At 47.4% G+C, this 12,919-nt stretch overlaps 1 long non-coding RNA gene across 1 annotated transcript; it reads right to left on the reverse strand.

Moving 5' to 3' along the window:
- Positions 1-4,070: 4,070 nt before the first annotated feature.
- Positions 4,071-5,114, reverse strand: LOC146766195 (uncharacterized). The gene is made up of 3 exons (XR_014958340.1): positions 5,006-5,114; positions 4,318-4,416; positions 4,071-4,207 (listed from the first exon to the last, which is right to left on the reverse strand). It is a non-coding gene; the product is annotated as an uncharacterized LOC146766195 (long non-coding RNA).
- Positions 5,115-12,919: the final 7,805 nt, after the last annotated feature.

Raw genomic sequence — 12,919 nt, forward strand, 5'->3', positions numbered from 1 at the left:
AGCACACAGGCACACTTAGAAGGATCCACAGGTGTCCAGTTTAATAACAGTCTCTCTGCACTGCAATCCAATTCTCCTCCAAATAATCAGTCAGGCTTGGCTGGTGTCAGGCAAAACACACATCACCTGTAAGACCAGGCCCTGCTGAGAGCAGCTCTGGAGGCTCCCAGCCTTCCTGTGCAAGGGCAGGATTTGATCTACAAACAAAATGTTCAAAAGGATTTTGACAAAGTGACATTTAAACAATGGTTGAAAATTCATCCAGCCCAGGGCACTTGGCTGCTGCAACTCTCTGGCTCTTTCCTGGATGCACACACAAAGCTACCCCAAATCTCCAAAAAGAGCAAAATCTAAGGCTGGGATTTGTGTCAGTTCAGTTAGCATATGTCAGTGAAAGCATCTCCTTTCAAGCATCCCTCTGTCTGCTTCGCACACCCCTTCCCAGGAGCTCCCATATCTGTGCAGATTTCCACAGGAAAAGCTCCCTTGTGAGGCAGATTTTTTTGACAGGACATTTGTTTTCATTATTAAAAGAGAAGGCAACCTAAAATACACTTAAGCACCCACCGCTACCCTTTTTAGTGTCAGTGTCTTCAGATTGAACATCTAAAATGTATTACACCAATCATTTCTCTCACTTCCCTCAAAAGAGGAGCTCTGCAAACACCAGGATTAGAGAGGAAACCTTTACAGGCCTGACTTCTGAAGAGATAAAGCCAACATTTCTTCCTCTGCTGCAGCCAGGCTTTCCCATGTTCTGGTATCCAGACCAAGAGCCATGACAGGCTTCCACTTCTCTTAGCAAGGCAGCAACTCCAGGCTGTCCTCAGACAGCAGGGGTTTGACCACCTATTTACTGCTTTTGGTGCAGCATTTAATACTTTTGATCTGTTGTTTCTAGTCCAAGTCCTTTCCTGGGTCCTTTGGCTCGGAGACATCCTATTGACCAGAGGGACTTAAAACCCAAAATATGTCTGCCCCATAGATCCTCTCTGGCCCATAGATCCTGTCTGACCCACAGATCCTGCCCCATAGATCCCAATCCTGCCCCATAGATCTTGTCTGACCCACAGATCTTGTCTGACTCATAGATCCCAATCCTGCCCCACAGATCCTGTCTGACCCATAGATCCTGTCAAAATTTCTGATTTTCTTCTTCAGAAATTTGCTGCCAAAAATTTTCCCCCCATTGTTTATCTATTTCAAGGTTATTTTGCCACATATTTCACCAACTCTATAAAATAAAATATTTAGCTTAGGTCTAGATTAAAATACGTAATATTAGAAAACAAGACAACCATCCCAGTTTTCTTACAGTAGTTCTTTTGAGTCAACCAAAAGTGTTCAGGATGTTCTTTTCAAGGATGTCCCAAGAATTTATAAAATTGAACATTTCCTGCCATTTTCACACCAAACACACCTGGACATCCCCAGGCTAGAACTAGAAAGTGCTCCAGCACCGCAGCAACACCATTCTCATTCCTGTTCTGTTTCTAAATGTTTCAGGGGGCTCCTCAGTGTGCTCTGCACATGAGGCAACACTTGAAGCATTCTCAGTGTCTGTGCACAGCACTTCATGAGCTTCCATCCAAGAAGGTGGAACAATGGGTTACTCCTAAACCCACTTCTCTCAACCTTTACTTGTGTGCATGGCTGCAGATTTGTGCAGTTCAGCTTTGTTTGCATTTCAAGACCCTTCAAGCAAACGTTAGCTGAGAGGAAAAACAGATGGTAATTAAAACCCCAAAATTCTCCACAACAGGATGTCCTGACAAAGCTCTCAAACCTTCCCCGAAAGGCTGAGTGGGGAAGCTGGAGCAAGCAGGCTTTGCTGCCTCTGTCTGTGCAAGAAATTGGGTAAAGAACCATTTCTAAAGCTCTGATAGTTTCCTTAAGGCAGATGATCTGAGAGTCCCAGAAAATCGAGGCAGAAAGGCCCAAAATGCCCATCCAGAACCTCAGAGGCTCTCAAAGCAGCAGGCAGAGATCAGCACTTTCCTCTGTGCAGTTTTCCAGCAGCAGGGGCAAAAAGCTGAGAGAAACAGCTCTGGAGGCAAGAGAATGGAGATCTTTGAGAAGGAAACACAGGCTCAGTTGCTGCAGGGATGAAGTGGGAGAGGATTTCACCTCTGCACGCCTCTGAGCCAGTGAACACTCAGGGGAAGTGCCTCTCCCTCCACACCAGCATCTTCTTACCTGGGGGAGCCCAGGGGGCCACTGCAGAGCTGCAGAAAAGTTTGGGGAAGCACCCAGGGCTGCACTTGGAGCACACAGAGCAGCTGCAGAGGAGCAGAAGGTGCTGTTCACAGAGAAGTTTCTCCCCCAAGAACTCACCCTCACCACGGGGCTGGCCAGCCTGGAGGGCCTTGTCAGTGACATTCTCATTTGTGGGCCAAGTTAAATTGTTCTGATTTTTTTCTGAAGAGCTCCACAGAGGCTCTCAAATGTGATTTTCATTACCAGTCATATTCAAGAGCCATTCACCTTCTAGCTTGTGCCACCAGCATCTGGCCCGTAGCATACAACCCTGTGATTTCTCAGGATGTATGAACCTGGCTCAAAAATCCCCAAAACAACCAAGCAAGGTCTTGGCAGCTTTGTCTTTCCTGACAGCACAAGCCCAGACCCTCAGGACACAGCATGTGGCTCACAGCACACCCAGGGCTCCTTTTTCCCTTTGAAAAGCTTCAGCCTTTTTGTGTCTGGACTTGCTCAATTTGCTTTGTGGGCTTGTTCCACCTGAAGTCACCACAGCAATTCTCTCATCGTGCTCCCATCAGTTTGGTGTGAAATGCAGGAGGAAGTGTTCTTTGCTCCAGACTAGCAGAGCACAAGCCACCTTCTCAGTGTCACAGCAGACATGGCACAAGGTCAGGACATTTGAGACTCCTCCACACTCCCAGAGACAAGAAATAAATGTCACAAAGTTCCCCTGCCTGCCAAATCCAGGCAGAGGCTGCCAGAAAGAGGCTGCCTAAACTTCGTAGTCAGAACCTGCACACTCATCTCCCTGGCACAGGCAGGGCTTGGGGTGCAGAGGATTATCAGAGAGCTCTGCACCTCCTTGAGAAGCCAGGGATCACATCCTCCCAGCACAGCTTCCAGGAAGCAGGGAAAACCCTTGCTGCATTTCCAAACAGAACCCAGCTCTTCCAGGCACTGATGCCAGCATTTGATGAGCTGCACATGACTCTGACATCCTCAAAAACCACCATCATCCAAGAGTACTTGGGAATCCCTAGCTGGAAGGGGTATTGGGAGTAAGGAACACTGCATTCTGCAGTGCTGTTACCAGCAGAGAATGTGCCAAGTGTTTGTTCATGTTTCAAGGAATGTTCCTTCCTTGATTCCCAAAGGAGGAATTCAGCTTTCCTCTAGAAAGTTAAATAACCCTAATGGCCACAGCTCTGCTGCTGCAGAAAGAATTTTATCCCATGGTATTCTAGATGTGACTGAATTCCTGCCCAAAAGCACTGTTATCCCAGCTGAACAAGCATCCTTCTCTCTGCAAACCCCCCCTGGGTCTTCACACACACAGACCCCATTTAAAATCACCCCAGGGAGATCTTGAGATTTTTCCACGATTTATTACTAAGCCCCAGATGCTCGTTTTACCCTCCTGTACTTCCCCCACTCTTAGCACCCACCAAAAACACTGCAGCAAATGCTGTGGCCCACCCTCAAGAGCTCTTTTTTTTCTGTGCAATTCCCTATTTCCCTCCCCCAGGCAGGATCCACAGGGAGACTACACCACTCATGTCCCGACACACAGAACAAATCCCAACTTCGCAGTGACTGTCCCAGGCTGTGGGAGGGACATTTTTAGTTTTCCCAGCTGTAGATGTTTTATTTCCATAAGAGGTTTCAAGGAGGGCATTTCTCAAAAAGCTTTCTCTCCCACAAAAATCCAGCCTGCTCCTTGCTTTTATCTCTAAGAAGGAAAGAAGACCTGAAGACCTATTCTCACAATGACTGTGCTTACTTGCTTTCAAGTCCACAGAATCAGGGGACATATGCCTGCATCCAATGCCAGTGCTATACAAGAGCCATTTCCAAGTCATCTGCTCCAGTGCCTTATTCCAAAGTATGTTTGGTTCGATTTTTTTTTTTTTCTGTGGGGGTTTGGAGTAAAGAGACTCTCAAAATATGCCCATGAATCCCTGTGGAGGAAGGTTGCACAGCAGGTTGTTCAGCTGCGTTATAGGAACTGTAATGGAAGGTGTAAGAGAGCAGAGCCAGAATTAGGATCCCGAAGCCAAGGAACAGCAGACACCCGTGGCTTTGCTGCCTCAGTCTCTGCAGAACTTCCCAACCCACCTCGTTCTGTGCTGTGGCAAGTGGTGTTTTCCATGATGCTGCTGCAGGAGCGTGGAATTCTTCAGCTCAGCCCAGCTCTGTACACAAGAGACCCTGTGGCTGTGAGCAGAGAACTGGGATGAGAAATACAGGGTAAGATCCTCCAAGGCAAGGGCTGGAGCATCACAGACCCCCAAACCTGGCCCAGGGTGACCCCAGGGCTCCTGTGCACAGCCCCCACAGTGACAAATAGCCAGGGAATAGATGTTGAACATTGATGGGCCCCTGTGCACCTGCTCTGCACAGACTTCATGCTCAGGATCCTTGTCTTATTAAAAATAAAAAGGCAGTTTAAAAAACTCACTTTTCACAAGACAGCTAAAGACTTGTCATGCAAGTCTCTATTACTGCAGGAAGTATTCAAAGTAAAAAACAAAAACATGAACAACCAAAGAGTGGAACAAACAAAATGTACAAAGAAAACTACAGTAAAGCTTTCATTTTCCTTCCTTTTTTTTTAACAAAAACTCCTTCTCATCTTCATGTGTTTTGGAAAGCTACTTGCTGATCCACTCAAAACCAAGAAAGGTCCCATCAGCAAGGGTGAGGAACTCATCAAAGCTGCCATTTTCATCCTACCTCTGGACTATCAAACTCCCAAATTAGTTATAATCCCAGCAACACACTGTGACAAATGCATCACCTACACCTCAGCTCAGCCCAGAAGCAGACAGCTGCCCTGAGAAAACCATGCCAGACCCTCTAAAAATAAACAAATAAATAAATAAATAAAGAACAAGAGGAAAATGTAATTTTGCAGCTGGGAATCTTGACTGTCTCCCAAAGTAGCATTAATCCACCTCACCTTCCTAAGCTGCACCAGGAAATAGCTGCAAGGAAGGGGCGGAGGAGGAAAGAACCACTTATGAGCATCAGCTGCAGTCTAATTAGAGCTATTAGCAAGCTCTTAGTGGTGTTTATTAGCCCTTTCCCAGCTTTGCTGAATGAAGCAATCCTGCCATCAACCTTCTGGCTTGGAGAACCACGCTCCAACCCCAGCTCTAGGAAGACAAGGGTCCAGAAAGGCCAAGCTGGTTTCAGTCACAGCTGCAGCTCAGAGCTTGTTTTGGTCACATAGAAACCAAGGTCCCAGATAAGGGGAACCCACCCTGCTTAGGGCAGCAATAAGATGGCCCAGTCAGATGGATTCCATCATTATATCTCTCTGAGCTAGAGGGTTCCTGCTCTGATTTATAGCTTCTGAGTCATTTTGAGTTGACAGCATCATTCTGCCTTTGCTCTTCAGAGAGCCAGTGGTTGCCAACCACCACGCCAGGGATGGGGACAAGATGCTCTCAGAAGACAAAGCACAAGCCCTGAGCCCAGCTCAGGACAAGCTGGCCATGAGTTGGACAGGATTAAAATAAGATTTACATCTTCAGATGCACAAAACATTCATCACTGGCTGTTGTTGGATGTCCTCATGCAAACTGCAAACAGTTTGTCTGGCATGAGGTGTTTCTTAAACATGTCATGCCTTTCAAAGCTGCATGCCTCAAGCAGGGCTAATCTCCCTGGAGTCTCTTACAGTAACATATTTCAAGGCTGTTTATCATACAGAAGGGACATTTAAAAATATACAAATGTATGTTATAAATCACATCCTTTTCCTGGGAGGGAGCAGGAGGAGGAAACCAGCAATCACTCAATGTTGAGGAAATTTATATGGAGGTATCTTAGCTCTGGGCTTACCACAGCTAGCAATCATTGCTTCAGCAGGGCCAAAAACACATAATCAGAGCACCACAATAAATGAAAGCACTTGGGAAACTCAAAACATACTTAAGGAAACACTGAACTCCCATATATCTTTCTCAAGCACATGTATAGCCAGGTAAAATCTTCCATATTCCTGTGATGGAAAAGCTGCCTTGGTTTTGTGCTGTAGCTATCACAGTTCACAGTCTTTACAACTATTTCCTTTACACAAAGAAGCAGGTTTCTACCATCTCAGCAGATGGGTCTGTCAGAGGTGCTGCTGAAGGAGGAAACCAAACAGAAAGTCTGAACTCCTGGGGCCGAGTGCCAGATCAGTACCTGAAAAACTGAGCTGCCTTCCCTGACTCATTCCCAGGGTGTGTGACAGCCAAGTGCTGTGGTCACAAGGTTTTGAAAGACAAACATGCATCTTTCCAAGGCTGTGGCCACAAAGAATTGCTTCTGCAATGCTTCTCAGGACAGTGTTGATGGAAGCTGCCTCTGGAACCCGGCTGATGCGGCCACCAGCTCTGCAGGATGTTGCCAAGCCATGCCTTGGCCACCCAGCCCCACAAAACCTGCAACATTACCAGCACAACCTCCCCTCTTGATGAGCAAACACTGCACACCACCAAGGTGTTGCTGTTATCACAGCCACCTACAAGCAGCTGCTGCAGGGGTTCTTTTGGAAGACAAAATGTGGAAAGAAACTCTGATTTCATCTCTGCTATGTCTCAGACTCGTGGCTTCCAAAAAACAGTCGTGCTCAGCAGAGAAATTCTGCAACCATGCTTTGCTCTCACTGTCAGCATTTCCCTGCACACCCTCCAGCCTCACAGGTGTTACACATCAGGCCATGGTGCTGGCAGGTGAATCTTGGAAGCTCTATCAAATCGGCCTCAAACTCATGGGAGGGAAAAGCTGCTACCACACTCCTGATCCATGACCCTTCTGCTGATCCCCCCTGAGCATGTTGGAGGGGAGATGCCACATTCCCCTTTCCAGGACCAAACATCACTGAGATGTTGGGGAGGATGAGCCTCCAGGATGAAAAGTGAGGTATGCAGGAGGAAAACTTGATCCTCCACCACCCTGGGTATCAGACTACATCATCCCACCCAGCTCTGGGCGCAGCAGCTCTCTGCCTGCTGCCACTGCAGCCCTGTGTCAACACCCTGCCCTGCAAGCAAGCACTGCTCAGTCTCGGGGATGCCTGCAGGTAAAGATGTAAAATGTGAGTAAAGAAAGCAGTTTGTGCAGAAAAGTAATGACCCCTTTGGGATCTTCCCAGTTTATACACAATTACATCAAGCAGCTAAAATGAACGAGTGCTTGGCAGAGAAGGGAGGCGGATAATCCACGGGTGTAAAGCCCTGCAGCTCCCAGAAGCAGTAAACGATGTAAAGCAGAGCTGACATTTCAGGATGTGTATGATCCTCCAGTTTATGTATGCCAGGACATCTGCTACTGCGACCTCACACAGCTAAAACTTCCCCTGTCTTCACCTACGGCTGCTGCTGAGCGTAGCGTAGAGTAACTCCCTGAGCCGAGCCACACGCAGGGGATTCCACTCCTTCATGCCAATTTATAGCCAATTCAGGATTTCAGCAACTATTATTTATCACCAGGGCTCCCCGCTAACCGTTTCTACATTGGTGAGACGTTATTCCAAATGAGTTTCCAAATTAGCAGCTCTGAATTCATTTCTTTTATGTTGGTTTCAGTTTATGAGGGATGTCAGAAAATCACAGGATCCCACTCAGGGTAAATTACCTGGGGATTTTATGCATGATCATTCTGCTCAGCTGCAAAGGCAGAGAACTCTGCATGCTGCTCGCAGTGCCTAAAGCACCAGGGAGGATGTGCCCAACTGCTTCCAAAGGATGATCAGGTTGGAAAGGTGCTTAAAACACCTTGTAAGGATGGATGAGGCTTCCCCATGTAGATTAGAGCATGCCCAGGTCACATACCCCTCTCCCACACCCTGAAACATAATTCTTCTCTCCCTGAATTTATCATTACTTCATGAGAGAGGAAACAAGCATGTGCTCTCTTTCTGCCTGATTTTATTCTCTGAGACAAGAGCTTTTCTACTGAGCAGAAAGCAAACTGGGGCTTGTTTTGTTTGGAAGTGAAGAAATAGCAGGTCTTGACTCCACAGATTTCTGGCAACAGTTACGCCTTGGAAAAACAGTTGTGTTGGCAGGAAAGCGAAAGACTCCTGTCTGCTGGAGCAGCCTTTGGCCTCTGTGGATGTGTTTCCTGATCCCAGACAGATGGAGCACGTCTCCTACCCTGCTGCACTCCAGTGATTTCTGCTCCAGGATCCTTGTGCCAAGTCAGACCAGCCCCAGTGATGGGGCAAGAGGCAAAGGCACCAGTTCCCACGAAGGGGGATGGGAACAGGAGCTTGTGCACAGGCAGCAGAGTCAAAGATGTCAAGGAAAGTCACTTCTCCTTGCAGAAGTGGAGGAACAGAAGGTCCAGGAGGAATAGCTGAGGACCAGTTTCTCTGTCACATCAGAATGGCCCCAGTAAAAAGTTTCTCAGGGTGCAGCTTGGTCCATGCACCAGCCTGAGGCTGTTTTTAAGCTGGAGTCTGAAGGACAAGGGCTGCATGGTGAGCTGAGAGACACAAGGCAGAAAGACCTGTGATAGAGGCCAAAATAAAATTGTCCCTGGCCATGCCCAAAGCTGCAGAAGGACCACAGCACATGGAAGTAAAGAGGGAACTGTTTGCTCTTCTTGCAAAGTTTTGTGGCTGGGATCCAGTTTATCCCATGCAGAACCCTCACTTGGAGTGAGGATGGATTTAGCCTCCAACACAGGAATAGCAAGTGTCAGGAATGACAGAACTGGAGGAACTCTGCAGTCCTGGTTCTCTCCAGGGCACCAGGGACACGAAGGAATGTAACAAACTGTGTAGGCTTGCCTTCCCAAAACCATGGTGGTGTTTGGACACAAGACCTCTGGCCTTTCTATTTCCCTCTCTTCTTTTCTCCTTTTTTTCTTTCCTCTTTCTTTTTTTTTTTTTTTTTTTTTTTTTTTAAGGCATGTGGCCAACACTAGTTCTGTCCAGCTGCCTTCAGTCTTGTGTTACCAATCCTTCCTTAATGATTCTTCTGGGAACCACAAACCCCAAATCCTGCACAGCTCTCATGCTCTGTTTCTGCCTCGCAAGATGGACACAGCTGACTTTCACATTCAATTTCCCAGCTTGGAAATGAAGCAGCACACGAAAGGGCAAATGAGGTTTTTTCCCAATTCCCCTCATTCAATGTCAGGTCAGGGAAAAGCTTGCAGAGGGACCAGAGTAGAAGGACTGCCAAAGTGCAGCTCTGAACATCACTCAGGACATGGTGGTGCCCCCAGAAATAGAAGACCTCTGGATAAAAACAAACCACTGGGACCATTTCTCATCTTAATCCTCAGAAGCAAGGACTTTCTGATCTTCTGGACCCTCTTCCACCTCTGTGCAACTTGGTCCCAACCCAGTGTTGTGCTGCTGGCTGCCCTTCTGATGGGCTCTGCCATGTATCCCTCTCTAAGCATAAAACCAGCTGGGTGGTGAGTCTGGGGACTGGTACACAGAGGTGGCTTGAAGTCTCCTTCAGTGGTTTTGCACCTTTGATCTCTGGAATGTGTATTTCAAGACTAGAAAGGGTTTTTGTGCTGGCCAAGGAAATAACTACTTAAAAGGACAGGGAGAGAGCTGACAATGGATGGGGCAAAAGGATTGTGTTGCAAAGGAAAAAGGCAGCCTACCCCTATGTCTTGAAATGCCCAAGACATAGTGAGAATTGGCAAAGGTCAGGCTGAATTGGCTCTTGCAGAGGATGACAAGAAAAATAACAAGAGAAAGTTTAGCCATATAGATCAGAGTAAAAAAAAAAGAGAGGGGATATGGAGCTGCTGTACAAAGGATGGAGTATAGATTAAACTTAGTCCAAGTGTGGTCCAAAACTAATGCATCCTCTATGTAACATCGTGTCATTGTGCAGATGACACAAAAATAGCCAGAGTGAGGAGACAGAAATGTCACATTCCTCCAAGATGGACTCAGAGGGCAGCAAGTTCACACCATGGGTATAGCTGGTTCCTGTCCCCCAGCACTGAACACCTGGCGCTGAAACCTGCCATGGAAACATCCACCAAGCTTGGAGAAAGGAGAACAGAAAACACAGCACCTCAGTGAAGGAGAGGGAAAAATGCCCCTCTCCCAACTACAGCCTCTTAAGGTGCTCCATGCCACATGCCAGGCACAGAGCAAAGTCCAAGGGAAGAAGGATTTGGAGCTACCAGACTGTTTTCCAATGCCCCAAGAGTGCCAGCCAGCCTGATAAGATATTAGTGATAAGATATAGCCTCCATAAATGAGAGGAATGGAGATCTAATCTACCTCACCTGCAGCAAAGTGTTTGCTGGAGCACCTTGGCACTTGGTCCAACAGTACAGACCTGTCCATGGGCTTGGTGGCAGCTCAGCTCAGCTCCTGGATGGCAGGGCTATGGCAGCCTCTGGGGAAAGCTTGCAACAGATTTTTATGGATGATCTTGCCCCAGACCAGGAGTGGGATCCCAGCACTCATGGCTCTGAAATGTCCCAGGTAAATGGAGATTCAGAAGCAGGAGCCTTGGAGCATCACTGTGGGAACAGCCCAGCTTCACGACTCATCACCAGTTTCAATCCCAGCCAAAAATACTTCAGGAGCATCTCATTCCCTTCAGTTCTTGCCTGTTTGTGGCACACTTGTGAGGACTCTCTGCCCATGGCTGAAGCACTGGAGTTGCCATCTGATTTCCAGACATTTCAGGGAAGATGCACAGCTCTGCTGAGCCGAAAGCGGAGCCCGCGACGTGCCTAATCAGCTATGCTAATCTCCTGCTGCCACGCAGAGCCTGCACAAGGCAGCTCCCAGCTCGTCCAGCCTCCTGCTGCAGAGCCCAGCAGCACTGCTTTGTTCATTTGCAGCGATTTGCCTTCGGATTGATCACCTTCTTTCCAAGAAGTTGGCATCCCCCAGCACGAATTGCCCCCCTGCACTCCCGGTGCCTCTGCAGGCTTTGGAGATGGATGGGAAGCAGGCTGGATCCGGGGGTGCAGCTTGTGGAGGGCCGCAGGGGAGTACTGGAACAACCACGGCTCTAACTCAATTTCTACCCATTTTCTGCTTTGCCTTCACTTCATTATAGATTATTATTTTCTAAACTGAGGCAGACTCGATTCTGCTTCCAACTGAATTGCCCACAGGCTGGCTTCTCTCCTCCATCCAGCTGATACAATCCTTATAGCAAGTTCCTTCTCGATGGACTGGCAGCCTTCAGGGAGCAATGCCTCATTTGGGGAGAGTCCTTCATCTTTTAAGGAAAGCAGCATTTAATTTCCAGTTGTTACTGGCTGTTTCATGCAGCTTTTCCACTGGATAAGAAATGGCATCCATGTACAAACTTAAAAGATAGTAATTCCCAGCTTGAACTGGGATAAAAATTTCGGGATCTCAATGTATTTTGCAGACAAAGTGTCCAGAGCAATGATAGAAAGGGTCATTTCCCATTTCCTACTTTTTTTACAGCCCTACCTACTTGTTATGCTGCAGATGAGCACTTATGTCTAAATAAGTTGTTTCAAAGCAAAAACTGAACCATTCTCCTTTGAGAAGTGTCAATGCAAGACTTCACAAAGATTTCTAAACATAGAGACTTCAAAAGAACAAGTGCAATAAGGAGACTGGTCAAAACGTATCCTCCTTGGCACAGTCTGGCAGCTTTGAAGAATTCATGTTTTCTGATGGAAAGATGCTAAATGGAAAATATTCCCTGTTCCCTGGGCAGGTTCCTGTGCTGCAGCAGCCCCAGCTCACCCGCACGGGGTGATCCCATCCCAGCACAGAGCTGGGAGGCCACTGGGTGTGAGAGGACAGCCTGACAGCCTTTCCCAGGCCTATCGTGGCTCTCTTCTGTTTTCTTCACTACCCGCCTTGCAGTCTGGGGTCCTGCTGTGGGGCACACACAGCTTGGGACAAAGGCAGTGCAGGATTCTCCAGGATGTAGATTTGGCTCGACCACCTGGCCAGGAGCCCTTGAAATTACCCTGTCCCTTGTCCCATCCCCTCTGTAACCTAAACTAAATGGGTCTTCCCACCCTCCTGCAAGGCTGCAAAGTTTGCTTTGGGTTCCCTCAAGCCCCATTCTCTGCCTGCCCTCAGAAATCCCACACTGCACCCATGGGAGCCCTGCAGGGAGGGAATTGGGCAGAAATCAGTGCTGGAGACATTCCTGCCTTTCCTCAGCAGGTCCAGCTAAATCCCACTAAAACATTTCTGAGCATATTTGTAATGATTTGAGCAGTTCTAGAGTACACCCTGCACACTCCAGCCGGGTTTTAGGGGGAGTGTGCTCTTCTGAGAGAGCTGTTTCCTATTTTTGTCAGCACATGGAACACAGCCTCTAAATTAAAATCTTCTATTTCCAGACTATTTTGATCAACGCTACTTCCTTCAGTTTAAAAGATACAATAAGAATAGATGAGCTCTTACAAATTAAAAGCCTCTCTTGCTTAACAAATTGTCTCTTTGTAATAATTAATTATCTGGAGAGAGATTCTTGCCCTATGCTTTTGGCCTCATTCCAGGCTGTGTAAGGGGTGAAAAAAAAAAAAAAGTTTAGTGTTTTTTGCCTCAAAATGCTGGCTCTCACACTTCCTGCACAAGGCAGGACCAGTCCAGAGGTGAGCCCATCCTGGGCACAGCACGGCTGTCACTGAGTGCCTGTCACAAGCCTCCGTTGTGGTTTGCAGGGAAAGGCTCCAGGCACATTTCACTGCCTGCTTTATTTTTTTTTTTAATAGGTGATTATTATTAGACAGC

Source organism: Lonchura striata, chromosome 13, assembly GCF_050655825.1.
Source record: "Lonchura striata isolate lonStrDom1 chromosome 13, ASM5065582v1, whole genome shotgun sequence".
Taxonomy (NCBI): Eukaryota; Metazoa; Chordata; class Aves; order Passeriformes; family Estrildidae; genus Lonchura; species Lonchura striata.